This window comes from Rattus norvegicus, chromosome 7 (assembly GCF_021556685.1).
Source record: "Rattus norvegicus strain SHRSP/BbbUtx chromosome 7, alternate assembly SHRSP_T2T, whole genome shotgun sequence".
Classification (NCBI taxonomy): domain Eukaryota; kingdom Metazoa; phylum Chordata; class Mammalia; order Rodentia; family Muridae; genus Rattus; species Rattus norvegicus.
This window is the reverse complement of record NC_141540.1, coordinates 100,758,859-100,784,779: the sequence shown is the minus strand read 5'-3', so window position 1 is coordinate 100,784,779 and position 25,921 is coordinate 100,758,859. Positions and strand designations below refer to the sequence as shown.

The window sequence follows — 25,921 nt, the reverse complement described above, 5'->3', positions numbered from 1 at the left end:
CTATCTGTGAGCTAGGTGAGTGTACTTTCTTCACTCTGTTATTTAAAAGAATCTGTATGGAGCTTTGCACAGGGCAGATGCCCAGTCATCTTTTAGTGAACTGTTAAATGTCCAGCTCAATTCAACTAAACTGCAAAACTGACTGACTCTGTGCTAAATGGGGGTGGAGAAGAGCTACTCAGAACCAACTCGAGGCCTTGAAAATGTAGGCAGTTTTGCTTACAGTAGGATTCCTGCTCTTAAACTGCCCAGTCTGAATCCCACATAAACCCCTGGACGGGGTTTTTCTGATGTGGATTAATGGACTAGATCCCAGAGAACTTAAGGTGAAATAACAATCTATTTCCCTACTATTTAAGGTTAGAAGCCTCCCCTCACAACCCCTTGTGATGTTTGTCTCTTTGATGTCTTAATTCCTGCATTGTAGCTGGGTGCTTAGGAGGGCACAGTAGATTTAGGTTCATAGTTAGATTCTGTCCCGGGCAGGCAAAAGCTCCGTGGGAGAGTCCAACTGTGAGCTGACATAGCTGTTTAGACTCTGGCAAGTTGTTTGATAGCTTCATACCAAACACACCGAGTTTCTTTATTGTAAAATAAAAGCAATGCATAGGAGTTGGTATGAGCGCAAACAAACTCTGGATGGCACATGGGATGATGAGTTAAGTGATCAGTGCTATAAGCTAGGGTAGAGGTAAAATTAACTTCTAGGGGAAGCCTTTGGGTCACTGAAGACATACCCACAGAGGACTGACTGCAAGACTTGGGTCTTTTCTGTTCCTCTCTCTCATTCCCTGGGCACAGGCAGGAGTTTGCTCTGCCACACACTGCTACCACAATGTGCTGCCTTGCAGCAGTCCCTAAGCAGCAGGGCTCAGCCGTCATCAGGGACTGGGACCTCCACAGCACAGACACATACTTTCCTCCTATGAGCGAGTGTCTCGAGTTCTTGATAAAGTAACAGAAAACACACGCACACACTGTGCTAGACTGGGGGTATTCAACAAGTGTTCACCAGCAATCTTCTAAACTAGTGTGCTGTGGTGGAGAACATAGCTGCAGAAGACTTAGTGCAGTGGGGTGGTGCAGTGAGGTACTGCAGTGGGGTGGTGCAGTGGGTGGTGCAGTGAGGTACTGCAGTGGGGTGGTGCAGTGGGGTGGTGCAGTGGGGCGGTGCAGTGGGGTGGTGCAGTGGGGTGGTGCAGAAGACTTGGTGCAGTGAGGTACTGCAGTGGGGTGGTGCAGTGGGTGGTGCAGTGGGGTGGTGCAGTGGGGTGGTGCAGAGAGGATTCCTATCCTCTTCATGCCTATCAGGCTCCTGACTAGGAGCTGAACACTTTTCAGCCCCTATAAACTCTCATCTTCTTTCAGATTTCTCGGTGAGGACAGAACTAGGGAGTCATAGGTGGCCCTTGGGAGCCTTTACCACTACCTACACTATTAGAGAGTTAGGTGACCTACTGAGTTTCAACTATTATTTTTTTGACAAGTAACTTTGAAACAATTATTATTTTTCAATAAAAGTATTTTGAAGACAAAAAGAACCCTTGCCATACACACACACACACACACACACACACACACACACACACACACACACAATATTTCTCTTTCCTAATGTTTCAAATCTCCATTCTGATAGTATGGCAAATACCAAAAATACTAATGCTGTTTTCCTTCTGGGTCCTGACTATACATTTCTCCGACAATACATTGTGATGGGATAATGGATGCTTTCTGTACAGACCTGGTTCAAGCTCACTCTTGTCCCTTGGGCCAGCTTGGATGGAGGGGATTCAGGATAGTACAGTCATAGATGGACGATGCCCAGAACTCCAGATAACCTCATGGAACTGACATGCCCTCATCTACACTGAACCTACAGTAATAAGTTACTGAGTTCTGGAGTTGTTTTTACAGAAGCTTCAAATAAGCACTAGCAGGAGCTGTTCTAATTAATAAAGCTCTGCCAAGTACTTTTAGATCTGGTTTGCTTCCAGAGTGTTTTTCTCAACTGGTATTGGAAACCAACAGATATATTAGCACAGCTCCCAAGGACCCCGTCCAGCCCTGGTCCTTGACCATCACTAAGATCACTGGAGATGACCCATCACACCGACAAAACACACCCTCCCATATCCTTAGAAACTGCCTGGATGTCCCAGAGAGAAAATGTCTTTCAGTTTGTATTATTTGTAAAATTTTAGTCCAAACCTCCTTATAGCGTTGACTGAATTCCTAGTTAGTAATTCCTACCATACTCTTAACTGCTTGACACTAGCATAATTGATTTATAATATATCAAACTGGGCTGGGAGCATATCAATTTAAAATTAGAAAATAAAAACTAAAAATTTCAGTCAATAATTAAGTTGCCAACCAATATTAGTGGCATATATTTATATTTTATTTATTTTTATAAAAATCTTTTAGTAGCTAATATTTTCAACGAACCAATAAATGTTTAATGCAAACCACAGTGTTTATGTGTATGCTGAAATTATGAATAGATAACTAAACAGAATTTATGACTACCACTGCCATCCCCTTGGTTTTAATGCCTGTAGAAAGGTTTTGTTCTGCTGTATGCGTGTCTCCCTCCTTTCTTCCGTCCCCATCTTAACTTTCTGTGCACTAACTTTGCTTTGGCTTTATTTATTCGTTTACGCCAAATATATCACTGGGAAGGCGGGGCTGATACTTTCTTCTGCCCACTGAACAGAAGCACAATGTGCGCCTGTACGTGGGCACTTTCTACGTTCTATAGACTGAAGCATGAGCTCCTGAGTTGGAACCTGGGTCACTGGTTGGAAGACATTGGCAATGAGGCTCTAAACCCTGACAAGTGCTACCACAGAGGACTTTTCACTTCATCCTTCCTTGGAGTCGGGTGGTGAAAGACAGCCCGTCTTGTCAGAGAACTGCCTCCTGTGAATCTGAGTGGATGCTATGGTATCACATTTCTACCACATGGCCCTGTCTGTCTCCTTGGCTACAGTTGCTGGGACCACAGCGAATTCCTGACTTATGCCACATGAACCAACTTCTCTTCTGAGAGGCTGAAATTGGAACTGAGACTCTAATTCAGGAAAAGATCCTTTAGTTGAATTGAAAGAGCTCACAGAACCTTCAGTGGTAAGAGGAAGCCATCTTGGGCTGGGGATTTAGCTCAGTGGTAGAGCGCTTACCTAGGAAGCGCAAGGCCCTGGGTTCGGTCCCCAGCTCCGAAAAAAAGAACCAAAAAAAAAAAAAAAAAAAAAAAAAAAAAAAGAGGAAGCCATCTTCTGCCAGATGGCTAGGGAGGCTGGTTTAGAGAAAAATAAAGAGGCAATTCATGGAGGGAATACAGGTATTCTAGAGAGTGATGACATCTATTTCTAATGCTTGCTTTAGACCCTTTTCTCAAGACAAAACACCATTTTTTCCAATGTTTAAATTTGTAATTTTATTGTTTTGCTAAAGCTACACTGTGTTAGTATCTTTTTACTTTTCATAACTTTGAGAGGTCTAATTGTTTTGAATATTAAGTCCTATTTCCACATTTTAATAAGGTTTACTAGCAGACAGTGCAACTTTTCTCAGTGTCATGAAAACGCTGCATCTGTTGGTTTTCATACTGAGGGCTTCTGATTACGATTCTCAGGTACTTGCATAGACCTTTGTGATTTTTTTTTTTTTAATAATACAGCCTCATTTCATTCAAAGGTAGAACATCAAAATCCAACACTCTTTAAACTTCACACACAGACACAAAATACTATCACATGTGTATACCAGCTTTTGTGGCTAGTTTGCATTCAGAGTAGCAACTAATTCCTCTTCTAAACATCAGTGTCGTTATTTGACTCATAAGTAAATAAGAAGGCTTTGATAATACATGCTTTGATTGAGACACAGTAATTGGGCAGCTGGCTAACAACGGTTAGCTGAAGCGAGTAGAACCTGAACTCAACTTAAATACAAGAATGGCTCTCAGGTTGAATGCATGAAACTTAAACCGTATGTTCAGGGTTAGGCGGGTGGGAAGACATCTCCTCTATAGAGAGTTGTAACTTTGATGTACTCTCCCTCATTAGTCATTAAGAGCCAGAAGGCACACTATAGGAGCACAGTTTGGTTTTTGTCTTGAATCAGCTTGCAATGAACCTTGGAAGCCAATTAAGGACCCAGGAAACCACACTGACTGATAGGTGCCATGCCAGGGGCATCTACTTGGACGGGAGGCACCTAAATCCACCTTCTGGTGGGACAGAGAGCTGAGTGTAAGAGAGTAAGCAGGAAAAGACAAGAGTGAGAATAAAGGTAGAGAAGGGACCCAGGGATGGAGGGGTTTACATGTTAATCTCCAGTGGTTTCCAAACAGCTGCACCAACAAAGGCACGCTGGATAAGAACCCATAGGTTTTCCCCAAGGACACCGCCTGCCTCGTCTAATTTCCAATACTTTTCATGTACTCTTAATTATTCTAGAAAGTCCCATTCTATTCAACAAATATTTACTGGGGGCATGGTAAGCTCTAGACACTTCTGTAGACAGAGAAGTAGGAAGACTGAATTAAGACAAGAGAATGGTATTTATCTTAAAGAAACACCAGTAGTAAAGTCTGAAGTCTTACTGGACAAAGAATCACCCTAAAACAGAAAACAAGGGAGGTGTTGCAGACACAAAGGCGATCTGCTGGAGAAAGGGCTACGGCTCTGTGTTGAAAGGACATCTGAGACATACGTAGGGAGCAACAGAATTGAGCGGTGCTTCCAGGCAGTGGAGGAGGAAGGCTGGACTCATATTGATGTGGGGACTGCAGGAAGAAAAGGGGCCACATTGATACTAGAATGCTCCTGAATATCCTGAAGGAGAGAGAGGAGTGATGAGGGTTAAGGTCATAGGGAGAGACCTCATATGAAGGTGGAAAGGGAGCTGCGGCCATAGTAAGTCCAGAAATGAACAGAGATAGTAGAGAAGGGCAAATGCCCAGGAAGACAATCCTGACCAACTGTGCTTGAAGTGCGGGTGTAGGAGTTAAGATGAAACCTACAGCAGAGACCAGAAAGGGGGGTGAGAAGATTAAGTCATCAAATGAACCAGTGCAGTGGGTACATCTTTGGTCTTGAAAATTAGAAGGCTGAAGAAATAAACCTTGAGCCCAGGAGTTAGCCATAAGGCTGGGTAACATAGTAAGGCTTTACTTTAAAACAACACCAACGACGAACTCAAAAACAGTGACTGGAAACATTTAAGAGATGGAGAGAGGCTTAGTTAAGACAGAATGGGAACTTGGGCTGACTGTAGCCATGGGGCACTTTCTCAAGAGAGATTCACTTAATGGTGGAGGCACTCAGGAGACTGTGCTTACTCAAGAGTAAGCCAAAGTAGTGGGAGGTCTCTGGGGAGTAAGACCTCTTCTTTGAGCAGAGGGAAGGAGTCTCAGCCACATACAGAACAGCCTCTGTTGCCTTTTCCTTCTGAAGGAGAGACCTGAGTGAACGTGTAGGCTGAGAGAAAAGGAAGCAAGGCTGATGATTCAGTGTGAAGGAACTGTGGGAAAAGGTCCTGGAGAAGAGTTCTTTCCTAGTTAGGGCATCTATTAGAACAAAGATTGTCTCTCACTGGGAGAGCTGTAGAAAGATACATGTCCCAACACAGGTATCTGTGGAAGTCAGCAGCAACAGGTACATGGCAGTGTGACATGGGACTCATAGCAAACCAGAGATGAACATTCTGTATGGTATTAATCACAAGGCCTTTTATATGCCTGTTAATATTCTCCAGATGAAGGGCACATGTGGTGGGACTAGAGGACGTTCACTCGACACCTTTAGTTCTGGGATAAATAATCACTAGACACACTTCCTAGGACACAAGGGAACCAGAAGTGCATCTGAATCCCAGCTTTGATAGAAAGAGATTCTCGGCTTTGTGCAGTGTCTTTTGCCAACTGCTCTAGGTTGCTTCACCTACCAAATGGAGGGAGCTGACGCTCCTGCAAGACTTAGTGAGGCGTGGGCTGTTCAGAGATGTGGTTCTTCTTTTTTTTTTTTTTTTTCGGAGCTGGGGACCGAACCCAGGGCCTTGTGCTTCCTAGGGAAGCGCTCTACCACTGAGCTAAATCCCCAACCCTAAAAATTGTGTTTTCTTTCTTTCTTTCTTTCTTTTTTTTTTTTTGGTTCTTTTTTTCGGAGCTGGGCACCGAACCCAGGGCCTTGCGCTTCCTAGGCAAGCGCTCTAACCACTGAGCTAAATCCCCAACTCCGTTCAGAGATGTGAAAGTGTCTGAACACTCTGAAGCAAACTGGGCAGACATTATATACTCACACCCTACCTCCTCCCTCACGTCCCTCCTACGATTACTAATCATTACTATGATCGGTAACCTTCTATTGGTGTGACAACTTTCAGTGATACAGGGAACTTCCTTTTGGTTTCTCTAAGTTTTGTGACCCTGAGAAAGGCGAGGAAGTTACACGTTCACAGTGGAGTCCTGGACAGCAGGGAACACACTGCAAGTAGCACCGTCCCTGGAGGAAGTTGTGGGACAACGGGAAATGGGGTCTGTGGGAAGAGACTCTGAGGGACATTCCAATGGACATCTGCCGTATGTGTAACCTTGGACAACTCCAGATCACTCAACTCCAGCCATCTCATCTATGAACTGGGACTAGCTAGGACAATAACCTATACCTGTAGGATGATGCTAACGATTAAATACAAATTTGCATGCATGTATCTACAAAGATTTTCCAGAATATTACATGTGCTCCATAAATGACAGCTATTAACAACTAAACATGTGTATGCTATCATACACTGCAGTCATTAATTGATACCCACTGGATGCCAGACAATGCTAAGAGCTTTAAAAGCAGAATAGTACCTGAAATAAAATGTGTACCATGTTACTTAGTCTTTAAAAGAAAATACACACAGTGTACCCTCTTCTTTGAATTCTCAGAGTATGAAGCCATTCTCAGCAAAGTATGGACACTTAGTAACTATTGAGAGGGACAAGGAAGGAAGGACAGATGTTGCCTCAGTCCCCAAAGCTCATGTGTTAGAAACACAACTCCTAGTATAACAGTAACAGTGTCAACAGATGGGACGTTCAACAATTTTCTAGACCAGGAGGGCTCTGTCCCCATGAGTGGATCAACATTCTTAGGAGCAGACTGTTATAAGACTGAGTTCAGCAGCTGAGTGTATAGCTTAGTGGCAGAAAGCTTGTCTGACATTCATAAGAACATGGGTTTGATGCCTAGTAGTACCACCCCCCAAACAAAAACAAAAACCAAGAACAACAAAATCAAACAAATAGACAAAATCCCTCCAACTACCACCAGCAGCAGCAACACAAGAGCAGAGCAACTGAGTCTTTGTTCCTTGTTCTTCTGAATCCTTCCTTTAGATGACACAATGTAATGACAGTGCCAGTTTCTAGCACCTTGGCACTAGGTTTGTCAGCAGCCACAATGGTGAGAAATAAATTGCTTTATCAATTATCCAGGGATGGATTCCGCTACAGGAACACAAAGTAGACTAAGATAGATGGTGAGAGTTGCTAACTGGGATGCTAGGAATGTCAAAATAGAAACAGGGCATCCTGGGAATACTGGGTGTGATGAAGATGTCCTGCAAAAGCCAACTGTGCCATATCATTTAACACTTCTTCAGTTTTGTCAAGACTGGGTCTCCTGAAGCCCAGATTGGTCTCAGAGTCCTTCTGCAGTGGAGGAGAACCTCAAGTCTTCTGTTTCCGCCTCCCAAGTACTGGGAGTATAGGTCGTGCACTACCATGTCTGTTTTAGGTGGTGCTGGAGACTACACCAGGCTTCACTCTATCAAGTGAACTACACCGTCAGTCTGACACCATTCATTCCTAACCCACATCCTGGAATGCTGGCTCTCTGCACCCAGAAAGTGGCACTGGACTAGCTGTGTTTTGAGTTTGCTAACGAAGATTACTCAAGGCAAACATCTGTTGCTTTCCAGAACAAACCATATCCACTCTAGATTCAGGTTATTTGAATGACAAGCTCTTTCTGATCTAGTCCAATTGATACTTAAGTACTGCTCTGGAAGTTGATCTGTCTTACGTTCTAATTATATTTAGAACTCTTTTCACACTGCATCATTCAAACAGATGCCTGGACAGCTGTTGTGATTTTTTTTTTCCTAGAGTTTCACAAAGACAGATTTCAGTGAGGTTTTTAAAAATAAATGACACAGGTGTTATCTATGAGTCAATCAGCACATTAGCTATAAAAATAATGATGTTAGTTAGAGAAATGGGATTTTCAGTGTTTCAATCAATCTATTTTCATTTGGTTGTATCCCCCACTCCACCACCAAATAAAAACTAGCTTCTCCTGGGACTAACTAGGATATCCCAGTCTAGGTTATTGCTCTAATATTATCACATAATGAAATGATTCAACAAGGCCCTTTCCAGAGACTGAAATCCCAGCAAAACTGATCGGGCACTGTCCAGACAGTATACAAATGCTCTCATGCTCAGTATAATGTTTTCTTTCAGGATGTTTAGAGATATTGGAGGCAACTTAATGTCTCGAATAGCAGAAGCAACAGAGATAGCTGAAATTCCTGAACACACATGAATGACTTCTCGTGGGGTCCAGAAGTGCTGGGCCAAAACGGAATAGCTCTACCCCATGTCTTCACTTTTGAAACAAGGCTGCACACCAAACACTTTGCATTTGTGAAACCTTTATATGCATTTATGGGCAATTACATTTTATCTTTGGGTTTTCTCACCCTTATTGATCTTCACAGAGATCCACCCAGCAGTGTCTTGTGGGCACAATTACTAACAGGCACAGCTGTGGTTGGACTCAGACTTTCTAAGTTCAGGCCTTTTGTAATTAAAAACAGTAGCAACAGCAGGAGTTAATAATTGTAATGCATTTGCCATGTGTTAAGGGTCCTGAATATTTTGAATTATTCAAATTATTAAAAATATTGCATAAAATTATCTTTAGCCCTCATGTATAGGGTATATATTGAAAACAATGTTAATGAATTTTAAGTTGAAACTTGGGTCCTGTCCCTAATTTACCGAATTATGTACATGCAAAAAAATGATGATATCTGAAAAATCCCCCAACACTGTGGTTCTGAGTCCTTTGGATAAGGGATACTTAAACCTGTAAGATTACTACTTAGAGAAGCAGAAAGCAAGATCACAGAGAGCAAAGTAACATGGCCACAATAACACTGTGGTCATGCCAAGGTGTAAGCCAGGCCCAGGCTTTACGCTTGCTCCCTCAACAGTTCTGCTAGACTGACCTCCAATAGCACAGCTGTGCTCATCAAAATCTCTCCCTTTCCATCCATGACTCAAGCAAAATTACTTGCAAGAAGCCAGAGTCCAGGGCTGCCCAAGAGGCTCCACACGGCTACACTCATGTGTGCAGCACAGGTCCCGGGCACTGTGGTCTCTTGCTCCTGCACAGTGGAAGACACTTTGCAGACACGGGCTGGTTAGCATTCTTACTGCCTAAGCTCTGGGTGTCACACAGCTGGCGTACTGAAATGGACTCTGGAAATAACCAAGTCTTCACCAGCATAGAGTGGAGTATTAACTTCCTCTGGGTTATAACTCTCTGAAGATTAAAACACAAAATCAACAATTTGAAAAGCTAACTACTGACCCTGAAATCAGGGAATTAGCATACCACATAAGACCTACCAATCATTTATAACCTATAATTTGTAAATAGGCTTTGTTCAGCTACAGTGCTTTGAAAAACATAAGCAGTAGTGAATATTTAAAAAGGAAAATTCCAATTTTCATTTTCTCTAGAAAAACTATCATCGAGAGCAGCAGGCAGGGCAGGGCAGGGCAGCTGTTCTTCAGCACAGTCCTACAGAGGCAGCAGACTGCTCGTGTACTGTGCCTCCCAGACCCTGCGGTGCAGAGAGCCACTCAGAGGATGAGCTGCAAGTGTACCAGAGCCCTTGGAGATCCCTGCTCTCCTCTCAGTACACTCTGCCAGCCTTGCTGTGTAATGCAGTAAGTGAGATTATAGACTTGGAGTGACTGTGATCGTTAATCTTCACTGTCAACTTCACTTGATTTAGAATCACCATGGAAACACGCCTTTGAGTATGTCTATGAGGGTATTTCCAGAAAGGTTCAACTTAGAAGGGAAGACTTATCCCTGAATATGGACAACTGCTGTTCATGGCTTTAGGATAAACGATCCTTCCTACTATGTTGCCCACTCTGCAATGTGAGGGAAACTAGCTAACTAGATCATACCCACAGACTTTATAGAAGAAAGCCAGTCACTGGTCAAAAGCTTGGAGTCCTTTAAAGCCATTCTACCTTGTTTATGATTGTCATAAAGATTACAGGCAAGGAGAAAGGCTGGGGCTGCATTCACTGGCCCATTCTGGAGGTGCCATCAGGTTTCTTCCTGGAAAATGACTATGGCCTCCTGCCTGTAGCTGTGCCACTGACTTTCGTCAGGCAGGGTCAGGATGCAAGCCACCTGAGAAATTATTAAATTTACACACAGAGTCACAGACGAACTACACCTATAATGAAATGTCCTTCACCAAATTGGATGTTCTAGTGTTTCTAATTATTTCTAACTAATAGTGTTTCCTCAATTAGTCAATAAGTCCCTACTAAATCAAGTGCCTGAAATAAGTAATCTACATAATTTAAGGGCTTTCTCCTGTCTGGGTCCCAAACAACTACTAAAAGCACATGTGGGGGTAAAAGTATCACTAGAATGAGTCATCAGAACGGTTTATACTATAACCAGTTGAACTTTAAATAGAAGCTTTTAATTTTAAAGTGAGGTTAGCACAACCATTTCTAAATGGTATTTTTTGTCTTAATACTGTGTACAATGAGAGGCAGTAGGTAATGTTCACATTGTTAAAAAGAAAATCCTGATTGTTAGAATGGCTGCAGTCAACCCGGCTGTATTGTTTCAAATAAGCAGATTGCACAAAGGTTAATAAAGTGTTCAGTGAAAGAGCACAATAGGGCTAGCAGATGCTAGCAGGGCCCCTCCGTGAATTAGAACAGCTCTGGGAATCCAAATCTTCTTCCACATTTATAAGGGCTGTTGCTGAAGAGGCACTTGGGCCTCGTTCTCTCTCCTCAGAAGTCAAAGAAAAGGTTTATCAGGAACTCTCGCCAAGAGTGGGAAGGGTTAACTCTTGGCTAGCTCACAGTATCCATGCTCCTGCCTGTGCTACTAATAAGGAAGTGCTAAAAAATGACCATCACCATGTGTTAACTGATAGCTTTGGGGTGTTACAGAAACAGTTCTCAGCTATGTGTCCTTCAACAAACCACCACCAACTACTAGATGAGAACAGAAAGGTGGCTTCTGCCCTTGGGGAACTTATCCGGGGGCAGGAAATAAGAAGTGGCAAATGACTGCTGTGGTAGCTCACACCTGCAAAACTCAGCATTTAGGGGACTGAGCCAGGACTGGTTTGTGTTCCAGGCCAGCCTGTGCTACACAGTGAGACTTTCTCAACAAACCAAAACCAAAACAGGGACAAATAACACCAACAAACATGGTCCCTATCCGTGATCCTACAGCTGTCACCAATGGATGGGGCAGATGACAGGACTGAGTTTACCAAGCCATTCGTCTCCTCCGATGTTACTTTCATAAGGACAAATACTGTTGTGGCTGATGAGAGATCACTTTAAAGGGGGGGGGGAGCGTTAGAATTGTAAAATGTCCCTTAACAAGGAAGCTATCTATTGAAATGGCAGGTGAGCAAGGGAAGCAGCCAGTGCTGAACACGTGTACACTTATTTCCTGACAAGGTCGGATGACACACTAGACTATTTTTAAAAATTATATGCTAGGATTTCAATCTGACTAGTGATTCAACTCAACTTCAAAAAAGGAGGAAGCTCGCACAGTCTTTCTAGCTCATTAAGCTCCTGCTATTCCTGTCAGTCAGTGCCCTAACCCTAGACCTTTGCATTTGCTGCAAACTTAAGCAGCCCTGACATGACTTACTCTGCTCCACAGACTTCATTCTCTCGCTTAACAAAATGTTTGTATCACAACAGACCTCACTAAACATTTATTTGGAGAGGAGACCCACTATGGTCCCAGAACTTTCAGTAATGAGACCTTTCCATGAGGAAGCTTTTCTCACATCAGCATGGAGAAAGTTAAGGTTCCCGCTGTCTGGCCCCACCAGCCATGTGCTTGCGCAGGGGAAAACCCAAGCCTTGAGCTATCTCAGAGCTCCATCTGTTCTCACTGCCTCAAGCTACAGCTCAGCTCCCAGGTGCACCGAACCACATCTATCAAAATATTTACCCCTAAAATAGCTCTGTAATAAGAGCGGAATGTCCTTTTTGATGATTTCCTTTGAAAAATACATATGTATTTAACTGGCAACTCCAACCTTTCAGACACGAATCTATTTAATAAAAGCCTCCCTTCATGCTGGCTACAGTTGCTCTACTATAGAACTTACAAGCACAGAACTTAGCATAAGCTTCAATTCCACACGGGTCTGTTCTGACTCCAGTTCCATCACAGCCTCCATGTGGTGGTAGGGACAGTGTGAGCCTTTAACAGAAATGGCACACTAATGCTGCGAGCTGCCCGTGAAAGCTACATGACTTCTTGGCAGTTTTTGGACAGGTTCAGGTGAGTTTCAGCATCTGGGACTACGATCTATGTTACAGATGGAAAAAGCAAAATATCACCCAAAGAAAGAGGAAAGAGGTTCTCCGGACTGAAGCAAAAGCATACCAAAATCTACCCACCTTCCAGCCTCAGCACAGTGGAAATACTTCTACCATACTGTCAAGGCATAATCAGTTCCTAAAACAATGGCTCAGCGTTTGAGTCACCCAGAGCGTGAAGGGCAAGTAAAAGGTCAGTTCCGGCATGCTCCACAAAAGCAAACAAGGAGCAGGAGGAGCTGTGCCAGCACCATACAGGTCTTGGCTGTTACTGCCAGGGCATGGCAAATGAAGATCTTGGCTTCAGGCTTCTTCAACCCTTGTGTTCTGCCTTCAAGCTTCTCCAGACTCTCCCAACTTCCTCCCCTCCAAAGGAAATCAGGGAAGGGTGGGAACAAACCTGAGAGAAGGGCCAGGACGATTGCTCAGAACCACCCCCTCCATGGCTCTGGAGAACCCAAAGATGGTGCAGCATCTCCAGAACAAGTGGCACTAGTTCCCAGAAGCACCCGCAATTCCCTCACTAGTAGTTACCAGAGCACCTTTCTCTCTCCGTCCAGTTATCATCTCACTATAATCAATTAAAATCTATGCACATGGTGAACCCTGACTATTTTTTAAGAGCCTGAGTATGTTTATATTTTAGGTTCTCTGCCACTGACATGATATTTAACATCAAAAGTTGTACTAAAAATTCAATTAAAATAATTTTCTGGCAAATTTTCAAAGAATTTTTGCACTTTTTTTTGTCTTAGAACTACTTAGTGACTGGTTATTTGTTTAATGTATAGTCTGAAGAGATTTCTTAGTAATCACATGTGAGTTAAGCATTTAAAGAAGATAACAAAAATCTTTGTTTATATGCAAACATATGCATGTATTTATCTGCAAACACATTTAAACCTGTCTTGCTTTTGAGGTCTTACAAAGAGGCTTCTCAGTTACCATAGTCCTCATGTCTAAAGACTATCAGTGCTTGACTGGAGACAGGCAGGCCACTGGAGAAGGAGGCCCTCTGCCCTCTGCAGGGAACAACGGAAAGATGCCAAGTGAAAGCTGAAGGGAAGCCTGGTGGCTGAAGAAGTTACCTGAACCCACGTCCCAGAGCCTCAAGCTCAGAAGACAGGAATAGGTCACCACGAAACAATCCCTTAGTATGGCCAACAAGGGTGACATAAGAGAAGAAACACTTCCATCCACTGAGAACTCATAACCTGTCTGAGGTTGTAAGAGCCAGGACTGGCATACGGAGTGTGAGACAGAAAACGAAAACTGTCAGAGACCCCAAATACCGGAGCCCTTCATGTGAGCAGTGTCAGGGACTTATAACAGGACACAACCACTCACAGTGCCATTTCTGTAGACAGATACCCACGAATGAACAGTGCCATGGAAGGTTGGGGCATACTAAGGCTTTGCAGAAGTGATGGCAGCACTAACGTCATTGGGATTCTAGGGATGAGAAGAAAACGGATGGTGATGAATATACACAATGAAAAAGAGAAACGCACACCTGTGTACACAACAGCAGCAGAGTCCCATCTACTCTCCTTTGTCTTTCGGCTTCTGCTCTGTTCAAATGTTCATGGACTTTCCACCATGTCAGACACTGTAGCAGGCACTGGGTACATCATCAGGAAAATACATGAAAAGTGCGCTCTTGTCTAAGTGATATTCTGTAGCCAGAGACAGGAGGGCAGTGGACTGAGCAGGTGATTCAGAATGACAGAAAGTAAAGCAAGATGTAGGTCCTGAAAACAGCCAGCCCTTCCCTCAGCAGAAGCAAGGGAGAAGAGGACTTGATGCCACAGGGGGAACAGGGAATGGGCTGAGGAACAGTATGGCAGCAGGGAAGATTCGAACGAGTCCAGCTGTGCTCAGCTGGTAAGGGCCTCCTGGCAGACTGTATAACCAAGCCATGCCTAGCAGTAGTGGCTGGCTTACAGGGCCAGGAGACGGACAGGTTAAGTGGTCTTTATCTGAGCTGCCAGTCTGCAGAAAGTTGAATCTGGAAGAGCCTGTGTTTCGGTTAAAGTCCTGGAGCAGGACAAAAGACAGAGGCTGGCTGGACGGATGGCACAGTGGGAGGTGAGGTGATCAAAGGAGCGCATAGTGCTGGTGGCCACTCTAGTAAATCTGCCAAGTATGCAGTGTAGGTTGGGCTGAATCACCAAGAGAGTAGTACAAGTCTAATAAATAACACCTCCTTCCTTTCCTCCTTCCTGAGAGGACAAGAAGGTTTTGGAGGCCTCGGAAAGGAAGGCGACACTGGAGAGTCAGGAAGAGGAACATCTATTGTGGCAGAGCTCAGACGGTAAAATAGACAGAAATGAAGAGAGTTCAGGTCAGGAGGAAGTGAGGCAAGGCTAGCCCACTGATCCCCTTGGCTGTAATCTGGTCATAGTCTATGGATGACTCAGGAGAAGCAGGGAGTAGTGTCTCCTTCCTGGAGTTCACAGCCCACCTGGCAACAGTGTTTTAACCTTCAACTGTAATGACAGTCAGCTGTGGCATGACTAGGGAGCAGGGGACAATGAGGGAAAGAAAGAAATTTCACAGAAGCTATATGAACAAATCATTCTGAAAATCTTCAACAGTAACAACAGGGACAAGTAAATTCTTAACAGAATTCTGCAATGGTTAGTGGATCCAAAGATAAATTCATCCCAAACCAAAACCAATAGTCTTATTCTCAGAACTGGAAAAGCTATGTTTTTAATGCAAGAAAATTTTTCCTCATCTGGAAACTGTCAGGCAATTGGAAGTTAGATGAGGAAAAGAAAACTTCGAAAGTTTCTAAAAGCTAGTATTGTGCGTGTATGTATGTATGTATGTATGTATGTATGTATGTATGTATGTATGTATAAAATTGCTGAGCTGAGCTGACAGGGATTAAAATGAAATACAAGGATCAGTTTTATTTTTAATATGTAGGTGTGAGGCCAGGGATATTGGACTCCCTTGGAGCTGGAGTTACTGGTAGTTGTGGCCTGTCTAACCTGTGTGCTGAGAACCCAACTCAGGTCCTCTGGAAAACAAGTGCCTTTAAACTGGGGCGCAATCTTTCTAACCACATTTGCTGAATTAGAAAAGAAAAGTTTTACTAATTCACTCTGGAACATCCTCCTCTTTCCATTCCATTTTCACGAGTTTTGATTTGAAATCTTGAATGCTTGACACTTTGTTTTTTGTGCCCCTCTTCACCTCTGCAAGTGGAGCAACAGAGGGTAGGAAAGGTGAAAAGTCTGAGGGCCCCTGTCTCAAGAGGAAGTCCCCCAAGGATGACATCACCACCTGCATGAATCACCTGCACGCAGAAAGAGGAAGGAGCACATCCTGTGTCCAACAGGAGCATGGCAAGAGCATGGAGGTGAGCGAGTCTCAGCCGAGCTGGACGGTGACCACCAGCCCCAGGTCCCAGGAGACACAGACTGTTAAGAAAGTGACACACGTGAGCTGGGGACTGCATCACCTGTGGTACAGGAACCCAGTATCACGAGATGGAAGAGGAAACACAGGGAAGACACAAGCTGGTGCCGATCTGCAATTTTATCTAGGCATGGGGACTACAAGATACTTCAGCCACACCGTTCATCTCTCAGGACACTCTGAAACTCAGAGGAAGAGCCAATGACTCATATCACACTGTAGTATATAAATAGAGGATTAAATTAAAAAGTTATGACTTCACATAATGGCCGCAAACCGAAACTTGGAAATGTAGTTTTAAAATATACTTTCTAATTCTTTTGAACTAAAATCAAATTTAGGACGCTGTAGGAAGACAGTTCAAACAAAAGCTAATTTTGTTTAATGAACTAACCAGGAAGGCATTGTGAAAAGTATTGGGCAACCAAATGCTCAGCTAATTACTGTGAGATCAAATAACTGTTGCCATAGTTACTGCACACTGTTTTCCATAATAACTTTTATCACTTCAATAAATCTTTGTGACGCAACAAATATAAAAAGTTTACTGTAACATGACTATAATGTTTTGGAAGGCACACACTGACAGCTGACCTGTTGAAATCACCTTCCCATATTTGTCCATGAATGAGGGGTGGGAGCAGTACCTTAATGGCTCAAGACTGGAACGGCTCACTAGCTTCTTCAATAGGCTGCAATGCCTCAACTGTTGAACTTACCAGGGCCTGTCACACAACACAAAGCCAATGGCCATCTCGGCATGGTTACACTTTGTCTCTGAAGCTATGAAGTAGAGACTTGTCAAACTCCACGCAGGGTGGCTGTGATATATCAAGATCTAACTTTCCCAAGATGCTGGAGACTTAAGTTTCTGCCCAGTGTCACCAGTTCCTTCCCAGGAGGAATTTCAGTCAAGATTTTACTCTAAAGTCAGTTTTTTGTATATTCTTCCACACAGCCTTTTTTTTTTTTAAATGAATATAGCTTCTTTTTATTTAGTTTTATTCTTCTTTTTTTTCCCCCCGGGAGCTGAGGACCGAACCCAGGGCCTTGCCATTGCTAGGCAAGTGCTCTACCACTGAGATAAATCCCCAACCCCCACACAGCCTTATTATATGCATTTATGTATAAACAAAGAAAAACATATACATGCACACACATAGATGGCAATTCCCATGACTGCTTAAGGTTGTTGCATGAAGTGTTAAAGTCACATTAGACTATGAAAGGTGACTATGGTGGACGACTAGCTCGCTGGTCTGTTAGTTGAAATGACGGCACAGCCTCACTGGAAGATGAGCACTGTTTCCTTGAGATAGAATCTCAGGATGAAGACCTGGCGGTGTGTCTGTCCCTTCCCTACCATTCCCAGGGCTTAGGCACCTGCTCCCCTTCACTCTCCTGGTACCCTGCTCACCTGCTTCACGCTCTGAACTGCCGAGATAAACTAGTGAAGTGGAAAACATGGGATAGTAAGCTAAGCCTGGTGATGACGTTCTAGTTTGATTTGACTCGATAAGGAAAACTACACATTTAAAGCAGCCTGCTGAGGTGAAAGCTGTATTGCCTGGGCAAGTAAATGAGATCTCTGGGGTTTCCCAACTTAAAAAAGGGCAAGAATCCCCACGTACTGACTCCCGGGGATGTTATGCAGATCAATTACTTTGAGATCTTTGAAGATAGAAAGTTCTAGGGACAGTAATCATTTATCAAGATCAAACACAAAACATACATATGATTATAGAGCTATTAAAGAGCAGACTTGAAAGCCAGTATCAAAAGGGTATCTAACTGTAATAAATGCAAGTGTGCACGCTGCACATCCCTGAGGTGGGGACCGAGGTGCTTGCTAGTGAGACCTGATTCAGACCTGTGCAGTACTGTTCCAAAGGTCTCGAGGATGAAAAGTGAGGGCTCCTGTGAGTGACTGAATCAACCTTTGATTACCCGCTCTGTTGCAATCCTTTACCTTAGAGAGCCCAAGACTGGCACCAGCCACAGGTACCCCCAGTACCTCGGTATTTAGGCTAGAAACTTATCCTTGTCCATGACCCTTTCATGCAACTTGTTATCTACCTCCTAAGCACCTTCTGAGTTCCATTCTTCTTTTCTGTCCAGATGGATAATAAGCACTTCCATTAGAGCTTCCTTACTTTCCTGCTTCTAGCTTACCTCTCCCCTAAGTCTCTTCCTCATCCTTCCCAGATCATGACACAATGCCAACCATGACTTGTTTCTGTTCAGGACAATTCAACTGGGCTGGAGACATGGCTCAGTGGTTAAGAGTGTTTGGATCCCTCTGGATCCCAAAACCTGTACAAAAGTCAGGCGTCTACTGTAGCTCTAGCACTGTGGAGGCTGAGAGAGAATCAGGTCCCCGGTCACCAGCCTAGCTCCACATTCAGTGAACAAGGCTCAAGGAGATAAGGCAGAGAATGAAAAGAGATCTGCCATCCTTCCCTGACCCTCATATATGTCATCACACACACACACACACACACACACACACACACACACACACACACACACACACACACACGGAAGGAGAGAATATGAGAATTGACAGAGGCTGCTGTCTTCAGGATAAAATTCAGATTCCTTAGTGAGCTCTATAAGAATTTTGTTAATTCATCCACCTACATTGTATACCGTCTCAACTTCATATTTTTTCTTGAGTGTCTGTACAAGTTTGTGAGCATGTGTGTGTGTGTGCATATAAAGAAGCCATAGGTCAGTCCCAAGCATTGCTCCTTCGGTGTTGTACTGTCTACCCTATTTTTTGAGACAGGTTTTTTTTTTCTGGCCTAGAGCTCCCATACTAGGCAAAGGCTGTCTGGCCACTGAGTCAACATATGCAGCTGTTTTTATGCTGATGGACCTCAGTTTTTCACAAAAAACTTATCCCCTCGGCTTCTGCCCACCCGCCCCCCTTTGTTGTTTGTCAACACTTTTCCCTCTCCAGTCAGTCCTTTCCTCTCCTTCACTTATAGCTACTGCACCCACCATGCTGTGCTGAGTTCTGCTGTGTGAGATTATGTGTAACATAGGGGACCATGAGGCAGCAACAGTGACAGCCTGGCATAAAGTATGTCTGCACACAGTAAATGCTGAATGAATGAATGAATGAATGAATGAATGAACGAACGAACCAGCGAATGAGCGAACGAACCCTTCCAGAGGACAAGGCAGTATGTAACCCTAACTTACTCTTGTTATAGTCTCAGCCTGAAGAAGGCTCTTGGGTTTTCTTATGCATTAACTATAGATGACAATGACCACGTTAGATGTCTTGTCATTGAGAGTAAAGTGACCTGAGCTGCTCTTTGTTACAGACCCAAGTCACTTGAGTTCACCTTTTTAGCTTTTGAATTCCATCAGATTTCAAGAACTCTTGTCAAGGAGCAAGTGCTGAAAGCAGAGGAGACATGATGATCTTGCAGGAAGCTCCCATCTGTAAGAACCACTGCTGTAAAAACATCTCTGCACCCAAGCTGTGACAGACCCAGGAAGTCACACAGAACTCATGCATAGAGAATTAGTCCTTCACATATGGAGTGTCGCCTAGGCTCTCACCTTTGAATGGAAAAGGGTGTCATTTTACACTATCATGTTGTTTGTGCCACAGATGAAGCAAAAAAGGAAAGATACAGTGTGTTATACTTCCTTGTTCTAAACACATGCTGCTAAACACATAAAATCAATCAGCCATCCATGACTCAGTTCCTCGAAGTCTGGTGGATACTAGTCCTTTGTGAGCAATGGCAATGATATAGCTAGGCAAGAGAAGCTCATGAGAGAACTATAAAGCATAAAAATACATTAAAAAGACATGAAGATCTCTCTTTCAATCTCTGCCAATCAAAAAGAAATTCTTTTAATCAAGTTGACAAAACACGAGACCATTAAATGTCTACTGAGTGTCCAGAAAAAAAGCAGTCTTTACCACACAAAGGTAAAGAACCTCCTTTTATTTTAGCTTCCTCCTGGTGGACCTGCCCTGTTATTTTCGGAGTTCGAGCCCATTCCTGGGATTGCTCTTAAATTTTGATCTTCAGGCACTGGATCTGCAGGATCCAGTCTGCTGTCCATGCAAATCTTTCTCAAACTGCTTCCTCTCATGCCTCCAGCACTAACCGAGGCTCTGGCACCGTCTCCGTCACAGATAGATCTTATGATCTTGTTTCTCTTGTACATGTCCAGTCTTTCTGTTCCCTGTGCATCTCTGATGATCTAAGCAGTACTTTCACTATGTATACACCACTGCTCAAAGAGAACTCACTGGGAAAGGCCATCTTTCCCTCTAGTTTCCTGTAGTTTTTGTTAATAGACTCACCATTTCCTAGGCCACTCTTGATAGAGCACAGAAGTCCACTTCTACTTCCACTTCCCTATTAGCAGACTAATAAGGGCTAACGCTAATTTCTCTGCCATTTATCTTAAGCAGAGGAAAGTGACATTCTTTTCCTTTATAATTTCACTAACCAAATGTTGGCTGGCACAAAAAAGTATCCACACAACCAACTGGTCTTCTGGCCTCTCTTTTCTTCTTTCCATTAAACTTTTTTTTTTTTTTTCTTGCAAAACCATTCATCCTCCCTGACTCAGGTCTTCTATGATTCGGTGTGACCTGTAAGACAAACACTAACTTCTTCAGCGCTGTACTCAGCTGCTCAGTAGTGTGGCCCAGGCCCCTAGGCTCCATCCTCCCAGTTACTCTAAGAACTTCATAAAAATAAAAGTCCTATGGTCTCAGTACAGTAAAGTAGGGAAAATGCATGCTTGGGAATGAGACCCCTCTTCCTTCTATGTTTGATTTCAAACCAAATGTTCAATGTCTGTAGCTGTGAGTCAGCTTGTATTCTATCCTACTCTCAGGGATGCTGAAACTCTCCACCACTCCCCCTCCCCGCCCCATACACACAAAAGAGACACTGCAGCATTCCAAAATAATGTTCCTTTGCCTTCAATTCCATTTACCCCTACTAAGATTTAATTGCAAAGGAAAATAATTTACCCCCATTCTTACCTTCTATTTCTAATCTCAGACTTCCAGTATTTGCCCAACAGATATACTAGACCTGAATTTCCCAGGCAAATGTAAGAGAAAAGATCATCCGGAAAGTTCTGTGTTCTTTCCAATGTACTGCAGGACTAACCAATACATGCTTTAAAATACAAGAGTGTAACAGATCAGCATCTCCACAGACTCAGATGTATTTCTTCCATACAAGTAACAACGATGTTAATGGGTCTGACTACTTTTGTTATTCAAGAAAAAGCTCATACCTGTAACCCCAAATCACAATATTCAGGAGGATAAAGCAAGAGGATTATATCAAGTTCAAGGCCAACCTGGTCTACAGAGTGAAATCCTCTCTCAAAGAGCTCCTCCCCTAAAACAAACAAAAACTTCATTTAAAAAAATGAGCTGTAGAAATTTCTACCTTATAGTTTCAAAGTTTATGTATGCTTGGTTTGTTTTTGAAATTGGGATCCCCTATTCCCAGAAGTTGAGATTGCAACCCCGCACTGTTCCCACCTGACTTTATAAAACATGCCCCTCAATTCAGTTGCCCTTCTGCTCTACACATCTTAGCGATTAAGAGAACAACACCTCCCCTTCCACAGCTCATTCAGAGTGGGCTCTTTTCTGTTTGGTATGGGTGATTGGCTTTAATGTAGCCTAGGCTGGGCTTGAATCTCCCAAGTGCTGGTCTCACGGGCCTACACCCCACATCAGACTTCCTAATTCAGGCCATAAAATGTCATCCTGCTCAAAGCGGATGTCTTGTAATGTGCCCTTGGCAGAACCACTCACAAACACAAGTCAAAAGATGTGGAAGCACAGAGGGCACATGATTTAAATTCATAGAACAAAAATACATAAAGGTCAAAGGAGTTAAGGATATTTTTAAATAATGGGGTTGAAAAGCCTAAGAGAATTTAGACAACCAAGACAATCAGGCATTTTAAGTGAAATGATGAAAAGACCATGTGATCTGGAGTCAAATGCAGACTCTGCTACTTCAGGTCATATGACAGGGCCACTCAGAGTCTCCAAGGCAGTATGGCACCAGGGGGACCTCAGGGAAGCACTGGCCTTAGAAACAAAAATAAAAGAGTGTGCAAAACAAAGTAACATAACCTGAACTAATCAGGGTGAGTAATGATTTAATTCAATAATCTAAAAATCAATGTAAAGTATCTATGATGAATAGTATCATTTGAAATAAATTTCAGGTTCTGACTATGTACCTGAACGATTTACCTTACCTTAATCCAGACACTGTCAGAGCCTGTCAGAAATGAAGTTTTCAATGCATACAATATTGTTTGCCTGGATTACTGAGCTTTTGGCCCTTAAATTCAGCACCTAAAGGGAGTGGCTCATCCTAGTTCCAACTCTGCACTGGGCCTGAGATTTCTCATTTCTACAAACAGTAACAATGAAAACAAAACAAAAATGCCATGTTCTGTGAAGATTAAATGGCACATCTACATGTGGCAAGCCAGACACAAAGAGACAACCACTGTTTTAACTGGCAGTATTCTCTTAATAGCTGAGAGGGAAGAGTTAACAATGCCCTGATAACACTCTGGAAAATAACTAGCACACTGCCCTACTTTTCTCTACTATCCTGTGCTCATTTTCACACGATCCTCTGGGAATCTTAAATGGTTTTGCAGCAGCTTCTTGAGCAGCCTGCTCTGTGCTGGACCATGTCCTCACATAGTGGACCCCACAGAAGCCTCACAAGGGATCTCAGCATAATCAATTTAATCCACTCTTTTGGGGATTATCTTTTGACAGGAACAGGAAAGGAATAAAAAAACAAACAAAAAGAAATGCTTGGGTGAAAAAAAGAGAAGCCCCCTATTGTGACAGTCTGCTGTGGGCTACATCTCAGACTTTGTGGGAGCAAGATCGTCTGTTGCTTTTAGGGCTTGCTCTGTGGACGGTCTGCAAAGTTCTGACCTTGGCCTCCATCACAGCAAGGATTAGATTTGAGTGTTCATTTGCGAGCCAGGCAAGCACTTTCGGCAGCAGAGCACTAATGAAACTCTCAATGAGACATTGATGCTTTATTCATCAAGCCAGGCACTGAGTGGTGTTCCAAGTACTGAAGAGAACCGGTATTTAAAAGTGATCATTATTATTGGTTTGTGGGGTTTTTGCTTTTCTCCTTTGAGACAGGGTCTCTCTGTGTAGCCCTTGCTGCCCTGGAAAGCAGAGATCGCCTGCCTCTGCCACCCTGATACTGGGGTTAAAGGTATGCACCACCATGCTGGCCAGTCTATGATCTTCCTTCTTTGGACTCCTGAGTGCTAGGATTGTGATGTGACCTGTCATCTTAGCTGTGATGGGAATTCTTGAGTTTCTACGTGATGGAGTTTAATGTTAGGGCAAAACCCTAAAAACCACCACCACCACCACCACCACCACCACCACCACCACCACCACCACCAGAGAGACAGAGAGAGAGAGAGAGAGAGAGAGAAAGAGAGAGAGAGAGAGAGAGAGAGAGAGAATACATATATGCAGAGCGCATATGTGTGAAAGCCAGGTTATCATCCCCAGTAGCAACACCTTTCTCCCTTGGGCAAGGTCTCTCATTGGCCTACAGTTCACCAATCAGTAAGAATGGCTGGCCAGTGAACCCCAGGGACCTTCCTGCCTCTGCCTTCTCAGTGCTGGGGTACATGTACATGCCACCATGCCAGCTGCTCCTTTTTGTGGGTTCTGGGACTCAACGTGAATGAACTATCTCTCTAGACAGATCACATCTCTTACCTCACTTGAAATATTAACACAGCAGACATCAAAGCTAATAAAATATGCCACTGGAAGCGACATCTTCTTACCACATCCCAGCAGTACCCTGATGCCTATCAGAAGACTTTTAGAACATTTAAGGGGCAAACGAATAGCTCTAATCCCTGGAAAACTGTAATTAAGACCAGGGTTTACACTTGGCCACTCTGAGTTTTCATATACAAGCCTATGTTTCTTGAGGTCAGAGGCCAACTCCCATCTCTCCTTTCTCTGCCCTTCATCTGAGCACTTTATACCTAACACTTCTGCCAACTTAATGCAGTGTATGGACTGGATCGTTTTTCCTGTGTTAGTCTTACTTCCTGCAGTTATATTCCTCACTATCTCAGTCTGAAATCCCCACCCCATGTGCAGGAAGTGGCAGTTATACATTTAAATGTACAACAGGCACACACCCTTTACGCTTTTCACAGAGGCCATGATGACCCATACTGGTCAGTTACAAGATTACCGGTTGTCTCTATATAAGCAAGGCTCAATGCTTTCCAAAGCTCTTTCAAAATGTCTATTTCATCTGATACTTACATCAATGCTATGAAGTAAACAGAGTGAGTAACAGCATTTCAGAGAGGAGGAAACTGACACTGAACGTGTTTCCCCTCAAGCCACATAGCCAGTCGGTGAGTTCTGGGGAAAACTGACTTCTAGTATAACCCTTACCTCGTTACATCAGACTGTGGGGCCTAAAGCAGCTAGTTCCAAGTTCCCCAGTGCCTGGCACAGAACTGGCACACAGTACTGTCTTATTTAGTGTTGTTACCTAGTATCTAGAGCAATACTTGGCAGAGTGAACAATGGAGGGCTGGAGAATACGAACAGGTGGGTGAGTGAGTGAGTCACAAGACAAAGGGAAGGCATAAGTCACACACTTTAGCTATCCAGACAGGAGTTTTCAGAAAACTAGACAAAATTGGCTTTGTGAGCTTGTTAATGTTTCTACATTGTTTCTGCACTTCCTTATCTGGCTACCTTTAAAACTACAGTAGATGTTTTCTCCTGACCTACTTACAAAGTTAACCTTTAAAATCTCTTGGTTATGAAATCTTAAGGATTAAATATTTGCTCTGTTGAGAACATAATAGCTCAGACAAGGACAATCAAAAACAAAAAGCAATCCCTAAATGTAAATTTCTAGAATCCAAGATACTAGGGAAAGAGGTAATAAGTATGCCCATCTCCAGGGAGAGCATTTGGTTGCTAATATTGAAAGGCTAGTCAAGATGGAATGTACCAAAGTAGTAAAGTGCTTGCCCAGCATGTGCAAGGCCCTGGGTTCAATCCCCTGCACCACCTAAAAACCCTGAGCATAGTAATACTTGCACACACAAACAGAACTCAACAGTAAGAAAAACCCACCTAGATGCTTCAATAAACAGCAGTCTTTATGATACTGACTCTGGACCAGATTTGAGCGTGTGACTGTAGTTCCCTGAGCGAACGCCAGACCTTTAGTATTCCTAACCTGAGTTGACCACCCACTCATTTCTTGCCCCAGATGAACAAAGATGGGGTTTGGTGGCATGAGCTTGCTGTGTACTGTGGTCACTCCTAGAGCGCTCTGGACTTACACACAAAAATAGTACTAAGTCAGTGACTCGAGTACCTGGTCAGCTGTTCTCCCCTCCCTCACTGAAATGCAAACATCATTTGAAAGCCGCTCAACACTTTGCTGTATGCTTCAATCAACACATCTGGCTCTCTCTAATGTGGTCATGTTCTGACGGGAAATACACGGGCAGCAGGCAATTCTTGGAACTAAATTGTGACAGAAGAGCAGAGGGCTGGCTAGATTTAAGCTCTCATATAAGAAGATGGTGAGGCCTAAAGTTCAGTATGCAGCAAGCAAAAACAGCCCCAGAACTGGAGAAGCGCAGCTACGTCTAACCTGGGAGCCGAAGCCTGCCCTCCAGTTCGGTCACCCTTCAGCTGGCTGCTGTCCTGGTAGAGGGCTATGACTTCATCTTTAT

The 25,921-nt window shown here is 43.4% G+C and overlaps 1 protein-coding gene across 16 annotated transcripts in view; it reads right to left on the bottom strand.

The window, feature by feature from the left end:
- The window catches only part of Nsmce2 (NSE2 SUMO ligase component of SMC5/6 complex), a 231,150-nt gene that overhangs the window by 72,936 nt on the left and 132,293 nt on the right, over positions 1 to 25,921 (bottom strand). The window lies entirely within an intron of this gene.